The sequence below is a fragment of the Sinocyclocheilus rhinocerous genome, unplaced genomic scaffold (assembly GCF_001515625.1).
Source record: "Sinocyclocheilus rhinocerous isolate Xijiao unplaced genomic scaffold, SAMN03320098_v1.1 scaffold1186, whole genome shotgun sequence".
In the NCBI taxonomy this organism is placed as follows: domain Eukaryota; kingdom Metazoa; phylum Chordata; class Actinopteri; order Cypriniformes; family Cyprinidae; genus Sinocyclocheilus; species Sinocyclocheilus rhinocerous.
Genome location: NW_015630341.1, coordinates 191,349 through 205,600, shown reverse-complemented (window position 1 = coordinate 205,600; position 14,252 = coordinate 191,349).

The following is a 14,252-nucleotide window of genomic DNA, read 5'->3' as shown; positions in this document are numbered from 1 at the left end:
AAACGGCTTCTTTCAAAAAATATTAAAAATCCACCCACACTTGATGACAGCGAGTTGCTATGGCAACAGATTTTGTAAAGCATCCCATGCGACCGCTGCTCTGACGGGGGGTTAAAGTGAGAGCAGGGGTCGCTCGTCACATATTGAAGCCAAATGTGTCCAAAGAAACAATTTTCCCCTCCTTTTCTTCGTGCATTTCTAGAATCAGCAACACTGAATGCATATGGAGCGCATGTGTGCAGAAATCATAATGCATCATGTCTGGACACGGCGTTTGTGTCACGCCTTTTATCTCCTCAATGATGTGCGAACCATGAGCTGCAGTGTTTTCATTCACACACTTCTCTCTGGAATCGTTTACACTGCACAGTTTCTGTGCTCCTTCACTTGAAAGGGAACGCTGTTGCTGCGGAATTCACCGCTAAATATTGCCTGCTTTGGCCCTGAACTCATCCGTCGAGCCGGCAGCCCTCCGTGCGGCCGCTTTTTTCAGTCAGTAATGGCTCAGTTTTGGGTTTTTTGGCTTTTGTGTGCTCTCCAATTCCTCATCGTTTGGAACATAACAAAACGGGACAGATCCTGTAAAGTAGAGAAATGCGAGTATCCGCTCGACTCATTCAAGCTCGCCGGCCAAATGAGAAACAAATGTTTCTTGTCAGACGCTCTTGGCCAGGATCCCTGGACCCCTTAAACGACGACTTCCAAACCCAACCCACAAAACATCCCAGAATGCATTGCTGCAGCACAAAGGGAGTTGTAGAGAGCTCTTCTGTTCACAACATTTTTTTTTTTTACCTTTATTTCTATAGCACTTTATACAATACTGATTGTGTCAAAGCAGCTTTAAAGTGTCAAACAGGAAAATAGTTAAAATAGCCAATAATGCAAGAGGACAATAACAAAGAGTCATTTTTCCAGTTAAAGTCAGTTCGTTGATGATTCAGTGATGTCCTCATCCAGTTCAGCTCTCTTCAATTGTGTCTGTGCAATCAGTCAAGCGTCCCCAACTAAGCAAGACAAAGGAACCAAAAATCCAACGGTGACAGAAATGGAGAAAAAACCTTGGGAGAAACCAGTCGGGGGTCAGTTCTCCAGCATGGCAGATCGTTTTGGGTTCATCTGGCTTGGCATGGACTGCAGCCAAATAGGCGCAAGAGTGGAAATAAATATTAGTGAATGAAAGTAAAAATGACACTAATGCATAAAATTCATCAAGCAACGAGCTGATTTTGAGATTTATATATGTATATAGTTGACAAACCTCATATATACACACTACTGTTTCTGAAAGAAGCCTCTTCTGCTCTGCAAGGCTGCATTTATTTGATCAAAAATACTGTAAAATTGTGAAATATTATTACAATTTCAAACAGCTGTTTTCTATGTGAATATCTGTTAAACTGTAATTTATTTCTGTGATCAAAGCTGTATTTTCAGCATCATTACTCCAGTCTTCAGTGTCACATGATCTTCAGAAATCATTCTAATATGCTGATTTGCTGCTCAAGAAACATTTCTGATTATTATCAATGTTGGAAACAGTTGTGTTGACGAATATTTTTGTGGAAACTGTGATTCATTTTATTTTTCAGGATTCACAGATGAACAGAAAGTTCAAAAGAACTATTTATTTGAAATAGAAATCTTTTGTTACATTTTAAATGTCTTTCCTGTCACTTTTGAGCAATTTAATGCGTCCTTGAGGAATAAAAGTATTAATTTATTAAAATGTTTATATACTGTGTATATATGGTGTTATATTTGTTTCATATACTGTGTCTGGGAAAGAATTGTTGTTGTATTGGTATGATGGATATATAAAGAACAAAAAAAAAAAATCAGACTTATCATCTTGTAGGCAAATAAACTTTATAAAAAATACAATGTACACAATACATACAGTTTTTTTTTTTTTTTACCTGACTCTTTGCTGTCCAAAGTGCTGATTGTTGGCGAATTGCATGGAAACCAATGGAGTTCAGTTTGACCCCACAACACCATCGTAGTCACTAAAATGTATACCTCCTTTCCAAAAACAGATCTATGTGTCAAAACTTAGGGTTATATTCATGACCCTAAATGGAAAAAAGTCACAAAATTTCAAGAAGAAACCAATAGTTTAACCAGTGTTTCAAGAATAAATAAAAAAAAATACTAATCATCTTGTAGGCACTTCAACCTCATAAAAAAAACCATCAGTGCAAGAATCCAGAGCAAATACTCTCCCCCTTCACCGCGGTAATACAGATTTGTTGTGACTGACAGCACAATCAATTGGTCTTAGAGAGTCTGAGATTAAATCAGATTAGTAAGGCTCCAGGTACGGTCAGGAATGACCAGAATAAGGCCAGAGGTCACAGGGTCACTGGGTCAGCGGTTAACTGCTGTGTGTCCAGCAATAATGAGTTCTGTTCAATGCGCCCTTGCCTTTCAATGCGCTAAGCAGTATGAGGTCATGAAATGGCTGGAATAAGGAGTGACATAATGCGCTTCGGCTGCCCGAGGTCGGTTAGCTCATAGTTGTTTATTTTCGTAATATTGGAAAATCTCCTGTGTTCTCAGTAGGATCCTCTTTTCTTGGAGAAAGAGCTTTCCTGGAAGCCGCCAATGGCTGATGGTGATGGCTGGAGTTTATTGATTCACTGTGCCCGAGGCGTTTCCATTTGCTAAGATTACCTAGTTGGACGTGACCTTTCGTGAATGGACTCTGTCATTCAATATTGAGATGTCAGATAGAGAGCGCTCAGCTGTTCGTGCTACGTTTAAATCAGAAATAATCCATCTGAACACAAAAACGTGTGTTGGCCCATTGTGTTCTCATAGACGGTTTGTGTTGGGGGTCAAATTGACTCTCATTGGTTTCTGTGCAAATCGCCAAAGAGTTATGCAAAAACATAAATCCTCTATTGTAGCTCATCAGAGACCACAAATTTTAAAATATGAGAAATTATGAACTTCTGTTGTTTAAAAAAAAAAAAAAACTTTGTCTTAGGGGTCAAGTTGACTGCACAGACAGACAGAATAAAAACATTTCCTTGTTTTTTTTTTGTCATGACTACTTGCGACTATTGACACACCGAGGTGCAAATGACTACATAGTATCTAATGTTAATTGTACTATGTAAATAGTATTTATTGCTATTTGTGCTTACTGCAAAAAAGGATTTTCTTACTTAGCATTTTTGTCTTGTTTTCCACTACAAAAATCTAAATATTCTTAAATCAAGATACATTTAATTAAGAATTTTGAGAAATTTTGTAAATTTTTGCTTAAAAATAGAAAGAATATCTGCAAAAGAGGCCAGAAAAATCATCTTGTTTTGCCTTTGAATTTGAATTATATTTCTTAACCCATTGGCATATATTTTTGAGCATTTATGAGCACAATCATAGCTACCCAAATTTGTACAGTCTTTCCAAACACATTTATGTGTCAAAACTTACATTCATGAAAAATAAAGAAAAAGAAAAAGAAGAAACAAATAGATTAACCAGCATTTTAACCAGTTTGTTTTATTTGTTACATTTTATTTATTTATTTATTTATGAACGCAATTGTAGTCACTCAAATTTGCCTTTCCAAAATACATTTGTGTGTCAAAACTTAGGGTAACATTCATTGATCTATGAGAAAAAGTCACAAAATTTCAAGAAGAAATAAATAGTTTAACCAGCGTTTGAAGCAATTTAAAAGTCGAATGTGGGTTAAACTGACCTGCACCACAACAGAAAAGTGAATATTGCATCTAAACACAGAAATTATTTTTATACTTGAGTAAAATGCAAATTGCACCAATGCTAAAGACAAAATTGTTAGTTCAAGCTGTTTGCACTGCACACATTTATTTCATGAAGCTAGAGATATGAAACTATACCACATTTCTTTATGTGTTTCATCAGATATTTGTAGAATGTCTCCCTATTTATTTTATTAAATAAATGTGTTTATTCATAAATGTATTTCTATATTTATGTTAGTAAATTTGTTTTATATGTTTAATTTTATTTTATTATGAACACAATCATAGTCCCTCAAATTTGCCTTTCCAAAACATATCTACATGTCAAAACATTTATGTATCAAAACTTAAGGTTATATTCATCACCCTAAATGAGAAAAAGTCCCAAAATTTCAAGATGAAATAAGTAGTTAATCCAGCGTTTTAAGCAGTTTGTTTTATTTGTTACATTTTATTTTGTATTTATGAATACAATAGTAGTCTACAAAAATTTGCCTTTCCAAAACACATTTATGTGTCAAAACTTAGGGTTATATTAATCAACCTAAATGAGAAAAAGTCCCAAAATTTCAAGAAGAAATAAGATGAGAAAAATGTACAAAATTTCAAGATGAAATAAGTCGTTTAACCAGCGTTTTAAGCAGTTTGTTTTATTTGGTACATTTTATTTACTTATGAACACAATCTTAGTCACCCAAATTTGCCTTTCCGAACACATTTATGTATCAAAACTTAAGGTTATATTAATCACCCTAAATGAGAAAAAGTCCCAAAATTTCAAGATGAAATAAGTCGTTTAACCAGCGTTTTAAGCAGTTTGTTTTATTTGTTATATTTTATTTACTTATGAACACAATCTTAGTCACCCAAATTTGCCTTTCCAAAACATATCTACATGTCAAAACTTAGGGTTATATTAATCACCCTAAATAAGAAAAAGACCCAAAATTTCAAGATGAAATAAGTAGTTAAACCAGCGTTTTAAGCAGTTTGTTTTATTTGTTATATTTTATTTCGTATTTATGAACACAATCGTAGTCTACCAAATTTGCCTTTCCAAAACATATCTACATGTCAAAACTTAGGGTCACATTCATGACCCTAAATGAGAAAAAGTCCCAACATTTCAAGATGAAATAAGTAGTTTAACCAGCGTTTTAAGCAGTTTGTTTTATTTGTTATATTTTATTTCGTATTTATGAGCACAATAGTAGTCTACCAAATTTGCCTTTCCAAAACACATTTATGTGTCAAAACTTAGGGTTATATTAATCACCCTAAATAAGAAAAAGACCCAAAATTTCAAGATGAAATAAGTAGTTAAACCAGCGTTTTAAGCAGTTTGTTTTATTTGTTATATTTTATTTAGTTATGAACACAATCTTAGTCACCCAAATTTGCCTTTCCAAACACATTTATGTATCAAAACTTAAGGTTATATTAATCAACCTAAATGAGAAAAAGTTACAAAATTTCACTATGAAATAAATAGTTAAACCAGTGTTTTCAGCAGTTTGTTTTATTTGTTACATTTTATTTCATATTTATGAATACAATAGTAGTCTACCAAATTTGCCTTTCCAAAACACATTTATGTGTCAAAACTTAGGGTTATATTAATCAACCTAAATGAGGAAAAAGTCCCAAAATTTCAAGATGAAATAAGTAGTTTAACCAGCGTTTTAAGCAGTTTGTTTTATTTGTTATATTTTATTTCGTATTTATGAACACAATAGTAGTCTACCAAATTTGCCTTTCCAAAACACATTTATGTGTCAAAACTTAGGGTTATATTAATCAACCTAAATGAGAAAAAGTCCCAAAATTTCAAGATGAAATAAGTAATTTAACCAGCATTTTAAGCAGTTTGTTTTATTTGTTATATTTTATTTCGTATTTATGAATACAATCGTAGTCTACCAAATTTGCCTTTCCAAAACATATCTACATGTCAAAACTTAGGGTCACATTCATGACCCTAAATGAGAAAAAGTCCCAAAATTTCAAGAAGATATAAGTAGTTTAACCAGTGTTTTAAGCAGTTTGTTTTATTTGTTATATTTTATTTCGTATTTATGAACACAATAGTAGTCTACCAAATTTGCCTTTCCAAAACACATTTATGTGTCAAAACATAGGGTTATATTCATCACCCTAAATGAGAAAAAAACAAAATTCAAGAAGAAATAAGTTGTTTAACCACTGTTTCAACAGTTTAAAAATCGCAGGTCAAAAAAAAAAAAATGGACATGAACTTCATCTGGAGGCATACAGTATGTCATATAGACACACACAGGGGTGTAATATAACTGTTTGATTCTGCTGTAATCCTCGTTCTGTGTTTCTCTCAGCTCAGGGATTCAGCTTGCGTGCAGGAGAGAGATTACAGTCGGATCTGTGTTGTGGTCTGTTGAACAGCCTGACCCTTCATGCACTTCGGATTAGCTCCAGTTACCATTAATGGAAAGTAGAGCATTCGACCAGCCCACAGTGTGTAACCAGCCCTTTCTCTAACCTCCCCTAATGCAGTTTCCAAAACCTAGTGAGCCACCTTCCTAGACAGCACTTTAGGGCATTAAAGCCTTGTATTTTATGCTTTCTGGTGAAGGCAATTCCGTACTGAAAAAAAATATTGGTGTAGGATTTCCTTAAGAAAACAAATTCACTCAGAAATTGATAGTAAATGTCCCAAATAATTACAAAGTAAGTAAGTGAAATTTTGAAGTAGAAAGACTGAAATAGTATTTTCTTGTAAAACATACTCCAAAGTTTATTTACAAAATTCAAAAAATTATTTCTTTTTGACAGTGAATACTGTTGTGCCAAGCTAATTCTCTACAAATTAGACTCTTTGATAAATATAAATATTGCATTCAATACTGAAAATGATTTATTAAAAAAGGTTGAATCTAATTAAAAAAATTAACATCAAACCTGTGCTTTATAAGACACTAATCAATAACATACTATAATGTGTCTTTGTGTTACTATTGCAGTCTGACATGTTTGGTAATGCACAAATGCATGAAATCAAGCTTTTACATCTAGAAGTCTTTGCATTCATGTACTGTGAGTTTTGGACCTTCGAAGGCATTTGTTTGTGTATGTTGGCAGCTCACATGTTTTTGAACTCAGCTTGTATGTGTGTTTGAGTGTGAACGGCTGAAAACGTCAAACTAAAGCTCAAATGCTGCCTGCTTTGTGTGAAGAAGTGGAAGTCTGTCAAAAATAACCTCCTACACAGTCAGGAGGGACAGAGGCCTGATGGGGCGAACGTGTGTGTGGGTTGAGCACATTTTGTGGTTTAAAGCTTAGGGGGATTTAAGGAAAGTGTGTTTTCAGGAAATTGTAAGTTTATGGTTCCCCTTCCCTCTCGCTGTATGTATTTGAGTTGGATTGGAGTTGTGAGCTGATGTTGGGCTAGACATCTGCTATCCTGCCCAAAGACAGACTTCAACACATTCTCAGAGCTTCTGTTTTCTGCTGCAATTGCACAAACTTACAGAATTATTCTTGATGGCATGTTTAAATTGTAGATTTAAGTTATTTTTATACTTGATGAGTCTAATGTGAAAATTAAACAATTTAGTCTTTAGCTTTGGTGTATTTAACTGTCGCACATATGCATTTCATGCAGCTGGAGTTATGAAAGCATATCACGTTTTTTCATGTACAGTTTCAACAGATATTTGCTGACAGTCTCCCTACAGAACCCATTCATTCATTCATTCATTTATACATTTGTTAATACAGTTGTTACATTTTGTTAGTTTATTTTAATAAATTTGTATTATTTGTTACATTATTTATTTTAATTTATGTATTAATACATTTGTTACATTTTATTTTATTTTAATACATTATTTATTTATTCATTCATTTATTTACACATTTGCTAATAGTTGTTACATTTTGTTTATTTATTTTAATACATTTGTATTATTTGTTACATCATTTATTATTTTAATTTATTTATTTATACATTTGTTAATACATTTATTAAATTTTATTTTAATACATTTATTTATTTATTACATTTATTAAATTTCATTTATTTGTTTGTGTATTTTCATAAATTTGTTACATTTCATTAATTTATTCGGTAGTTTATTTGTTAATACATTTTTTAAATATATTTTTATTCATTTATTTAGATAATTTGTTCAATTTGGTAATGCACAAATGCATGAAATCAAGCTTTTACATCTAGAAGTCTTTGCATTCATGTACTGTGAGTTTTGGACCTTCGAAGGCATTTGTTTGTGTATGTTGGCAGCTCACATGTTTTTGAACTCAGCTTGTATGTGTGTTTGAGTGTGAACGGCTGAAAACGTCAAACTAAAGCTCAAATGCTGCCTGCTTTGTGTGAAGAAGTGGAAGTCTGTCAAAAATAACCTCCTACACAGTCAGGAGGGACAGAGGCCTGATGGGGCGAACGTGTGTGTGGGTTGAGCACATTTTGTGGTTTAAAGCTTAGGGGGATTTAAGGAAAGTGTGTTTTCAGGAAATTGTAAGTTTATGGTTCCCCTTCCCTCTCGCTGTATGTATTTGAGTTGGATTGGAGTTGTGAGCTGATGTTGGGCTAGACATCTGCTATCCTGCCCAAAGACAGACTTCAACACATTCTCAGAGCTTCTGTTTTCTGCTGCAATTGCACAAACTTACAGAATTATTCTTGATGGCATGTTTAAATTGTAGATTTAAGTTATTTTTATACTTGATGAGTCTAATGTGAAAATTAAACAATTTAGTCTTTAGCTTTGGTGTATTTAACTGTCGCACATATGCATTTCATGCAGCTGGAGCTATGAAAGCATATCACGTTTTTTCATGTACAGTTTCAACAGATATTTGCTGACAGTCTCCCTACAGAACCCATTCATTCATTCATTCATTTATACATTTGTTAATACAGTTGTTACATTTTGTTAGTTTATTTTAATAAATTTGTATTATTTGTTACATTATTTATTTTAATTTATGTATTAATACATTTGTTACATTTTATTTTATTTTAATACATTATTTATTTATTCATTCATTTATTTACACATTTGCTAATAGTTGTTACATTTTGTTTATTTATTTTAATACATTTGTATTATTTGTTACATCATTTATTATTTTAATTTATTTATTTATACATTTGTTAATACATTTATTAAATTTTATTTTAATACATTTATTTATTTATTACATTTATTAAATTTCATTTATTTGTTTGTGTATTTTCATAAATTTGTTACATTTCATTAATTTATTCGGTAGTTTATTTGTTAATACATTTTTTAAATATATTTTTATTCATTTATTTAGATAATTTGTTCAATTTAATTTAATACATTTATTTATTTATTACATTTATTAAATTTCAATTATTTGTTTATTTTCATAAATTTGTTACATTTCATTAATTTATTCAGTAGTTTATTTGTTAATAAATTTGTTAAATATCTTTTTATTAATTTATTTAGACAAATTTGTTCAATTTAATTTAATTTATTTATTTAACATTTATGCTAATAAATAGTACTGTGTTTATACCATGGTACAGTGATGGTTTTCCAGCATACTTGGATGCATACCATAGTACTGGCTGATTGCCGTATTCATGTACCAGGGTATTTATAAGTGGTACTCCAATGTAATTTAAAGAATACCATATTACCATTTCACAAGTCCAAAAGACATGCTAGTGAATGAAGTTAGCAAACGCTTCTGGGTGACTTTCTTTCTGCTTTGGCATCTGGCAGAAGTTCAGTCGGCTTCAGTCCCAAATGACTCCATTAGCAGCGAGATGCCCAAAGTGTCTCCAGCAGCTGCTAAAGGTTATTCTTCTGTGCCTGTTTCGCTCCTTCCAGACTCTGGAAACCCAATCTCCGATGGGACGAGCAGAGAGGAGAAGTGCTGATGTGTGTTGGGCTGGAGACAAGGCCCGTCTTTGTGTTGAGAGAGTGAATGATGAATATGCTCTCTAGACTCGACTTCACTCTTCCAGCGGATGCTGATGTTGGAAAGCGAACCGGCTCGTTTAGTTGCTGCTTTAAATATCCTGCACCTCACAAGACATGCAGTCCAGACCACTCAAGCATTATTCAGAATAACCAGCAGTGATTGGTGCATCATCTCCATTATTTCATTAGTTTTATGTGCACTACTGTGTAGCTCTATTGGTCCCTGTGCTTTTTGTTGCTGTCTAAAAAGGAAAAAATTTTGTTGATTGTTTGTTAATTACAAGTGTTTGATCTATAAGTTAGTTTACTAAAAGTTGCCAAAACAAACTCAATATATGCATTTACATTTAAAATAATGTATGCATAATATATGCATTAAAAAGGTGAAATAATGAGTAAAACCTAAGAAATAATGAGTTATTTTTTTAAACCCTCATGCTCACAAAACAATATATTGTTGAAATGTTGACTAAACTATGCTTTTAAAATAATTAAAATAATAAATGCATTTAAAATGCATATGCCTTAAAGTTAAATAATGAGCTAGATCCCAAAAAATAATGAGCTATCTTATTTTTTCAACTATTCATGTTTGCAAAACAATATAATAGTGTTTAAACGTTGACAAAACTAACTCTATATGCATTTAAAATTAAAATAATAAATGCATTTAATATATATATACTGTTGACAAAACTAACTCTATATATGCACTTAAAAGTTACATAAATGCATTTCAAATATATATATAGTATATGCATAAAAAGGTTAAAGTCAAAGAAATGTGTTGTTTATTTTCATTGTACTGTATAAGCACTTCAGAAATTACTTTCAGCTGACGTTACTGAGCTCTCTTATTTTTAACCCCTCATGCTTGTAAAACATTATAATAGTGTTTAAAAGTTGACAAAACTAACTCCATATAGGCATTTTAAAGTCATAATATATGCATTAAAATTTGTAAATAATATGACAATAGTGTTTAAAAGTTGACTAAACTAATTAGCCTTTATATGTGCATTTAAAATTAAAATAATAAAAGCATTTCAAATATAGGCCCCACTGATAAAAATTATTTTGTGGTGAAGTTAATACTACGGGAAAACAAATGTAATTTCTACATTAAATAATTTAGCTCAGACAAAAATTTAAAAAAGAGTAAATTCTATATTAGTACTCAATTTAAGCTTGTAGAAATTAAAGTTTGAACATATGCATATTTTACTTGGAATTGTTTGTTATGTTTACAAGGATTCTTTAAGTAAATATTAAAGTTATGATCCCATTGTTCCCATTATGCACTGAGGCATTAATAATTAATAAGGTTACAATTTTCACAGTTTTCAAGTTCTGTTTACACTGTTTTATGGTTGCTTTTGTTGTTAGGTTTAGTAACTTGCTGTTTTGTGACATCTGGAGTTCATTTTCTACACAAAATTCATACTCAAACACACTGATTGTTATCGTCGTTGTGTATTGTGTACCAAGTAAGGTCTCTGTGTTCATTTGGGTAATAACTATTTTGAGTATCTTAAAAAAGGATAACAAACCATCTACTTGCTTACTTACATTTGTAAGTGAACCACATGCTTTAATAACATGTTTGAGGGAAGTTTACAAATCATGACTGAGTGAAATGTGCTTGAGTATTGCAGAGTAAGCTTAAAATAATTAAGTAGAATTGACTCATCAAGCTCTAACTGGCAACGTTAAATTGACTCATTTCCTTTGCTACTTTTACATAACTTAAGTAGATTTTACTTAATTCCACACTTAAATTTTACTTTAAAAAATGTGCAAAAACTTGCAAAAGAAAAATTAAGTAAATTATACTTATTGTCTTTTTTTCAGTGATATGTGTAACTTGCTCTTGTTTTAGTTGATTTCCAATTGTATTTGTAAATATTTAGTTTAAGGGAAGTAGGGAGTGTGATGCCATTTCTTTTATATTGTTTGTTCTATGTTTTGGGTTAAGGGAGTTAGGGAAGTTGTGTTGTATTTCTTTTTTTTCCTGTTTTATTTTGGTTAGAGAATTTAAAGGGTATACTAAAATTAGTTAACTTTTGTTTGTTATTTTGGCCTTGTCCACTCCTGAATTTGTTCCCTTTGTTACTCATTTTCATTATAAGTTTGTTAATAAATCTATTTTTTTGTTTGATAATATCTTGGGAGTGAGTGCACGTTTCATTTATGTTGCCACTGGCCCTAGACGGTCGTAACATATGCATAATATACTCATTAAAAAGATGTTAAATAATGAGTAAAATCCAAGAAATAATGTTTCATTTCTTTGTATAACCTCTTCTGAAATGACTTTCCTTTCAGCTGATGTCACCGAGCTCTTATTTTTTAACCCCTCATGCTCGCAAAACATTACAGTGTTTAGAAGTTGATAAAACTAACTGTATATATGCATTTGACGTCAAAATCAGCGACATGAAGAGAAATAATGTGTTGAATGTGTAAACCAGTGCAGCAGATGGTAGTTTGATAGCGTTAGAGGTCGAGGTAAAATCAGGACAGCACAGAACAGATGCGTGTTTGTTTGTTTGCTCGAGCTCGTGTTTGTGTTTGTGTTCACATCTGCAGTTTCCCTTGTGTTTGTGTTCGGCTCGGTTTGTTTGTGTGGGTGAGAGATTGGAGCGGAGCCTGGTCCAAATGCGACCCGAACTGCTGCGTTTCGTTTCCCAGAATCACAGAATCACACGCTCTGTCTTTTATTTCGCATCATTGATGTCGAGCACCGATACTCTTGGACGGGCCGGAGAGCAGATACGGTTTCATCGGGCATCACGGGAGTCTCTCACTGCTTCGACTGATTCAATTAAACACTGTAAATAATTGAAGCGATGGTGAAACAGAAGCATGGCCTCATCGGGCTGTGAGCGGAGACTGAGGCTCCTGTGTTTGTGTTCAGTCATTGACGTCCTCTCATCTAAAAACACAATACATCCCACATGTGATTGCTTGACCCGGACTGTGAACAGGTTAAACCTTGATGATAAAATGTCATGCTTACAGAAATGAAACAAATCCTGGTCTGAGCTTAGAATTTATTCCGGATTCTTAATTCATGTTCTGCTCTTATTGTGACTGTCTGTACATATTCTAAAGAAAACTATTTATATCAGTGTGGATTTTTTTAAAGAAAATGTGTAAAAACGCTTTAATATAATTAATAATATAATTATTATAATAATATAATATAATTATTATAAAAAAAATATTATTCTTGTATTTTTATTAATAATAAAATTAATAATTTATAATAAATTTTATGCTACTGGTGGCGCAGGGATGTATATGAAAACTTGTTTCCACCACGTGATTAAAAAGCTAATTGTGACTTTTTTTATCGCAATTCTGAGTTTTCTCAGAATTGTGAGATATAAACTCAGAATTGTGATGTAAACTCAGAACTGAAAGATATAAACTCATAATTGCAAAATATAAACTCAGAATTGAGATATAAACTCAGAATTATGAGATATATAAACTGAGAATTACGAGATAAAAACTCAGAATTGTGAGATAAAAACTTATAATTATGAGATATAAACTCAGAATTGAGATATAAACTCAGAATTGCGAGATATAAACTTATAAAAATATTACTATTCACTAATACAATATAATTCCACAAATATATATATTCCACTAAGCCAATATATATAATAAATATAAAATAATGTATAATAAATATTATTTATTTACTATGAAAATAAATTTATGAATAAATGTGTACATAATAGATATTTAATATTTGTCTATATGTGTGTGTGTGTGTGTGTGTGATTTTTCAGTTAATTTTTACTATATATAGTCAGCTAATTTTTATTATATACAGCTACTGTGTGCAAAAACGTTTTGCACACAAGTTATATATCAATATGCATAAGAGTTATATATAAAATGTATTAATTAAAATATTTTATATAAAAATGCTAAATATACAGAATATATATTTAATGTGCACATATAATTTTATTATATATTATGTATTGTTTGATATATAACTATTGCACGGCGTCCATTTTCACCTCTCTAAATGCTGCCCGTGTGCATTAGCTATCAGTCAAATGCATTAGCTGCATCTGTCTGCATTAATGGAGCCAGCTAAACTTCCGCTTTCAGTTCATGTGCTTTGTCGCTGGAGGTCCGTGAAGGTCTGGACCATGATTTCCACAGGGCTCCTCTGAAGTCATGGTGTGCAAAACAGCGCCTTCAACACCAATGACTGACTGAAATCTGATCTCAGACTGGAGTCAGACAGAAAGAGTTTTGCTGGATCAACACTGCCACCTACAGACCGCTGGGGATGAGCACAGATTTCAGAACATTCACCAGCCATGAAACTGCATTTGGTATGTAATGAATTCATTTTAGTCTGTGTTTCCCTGCAGGTCATTATTGTGTCTCACATTCAGTGAAACGCCTGCCTGTGACCCGTTACTTCAGGAACCCAACCGACCGGACGCTTCAGACCCACACCTGACAATTAGAAGGTCAAGCCACATGCGTGTCATGTGTATGGATTTATAATCACATTGAGTGAGTG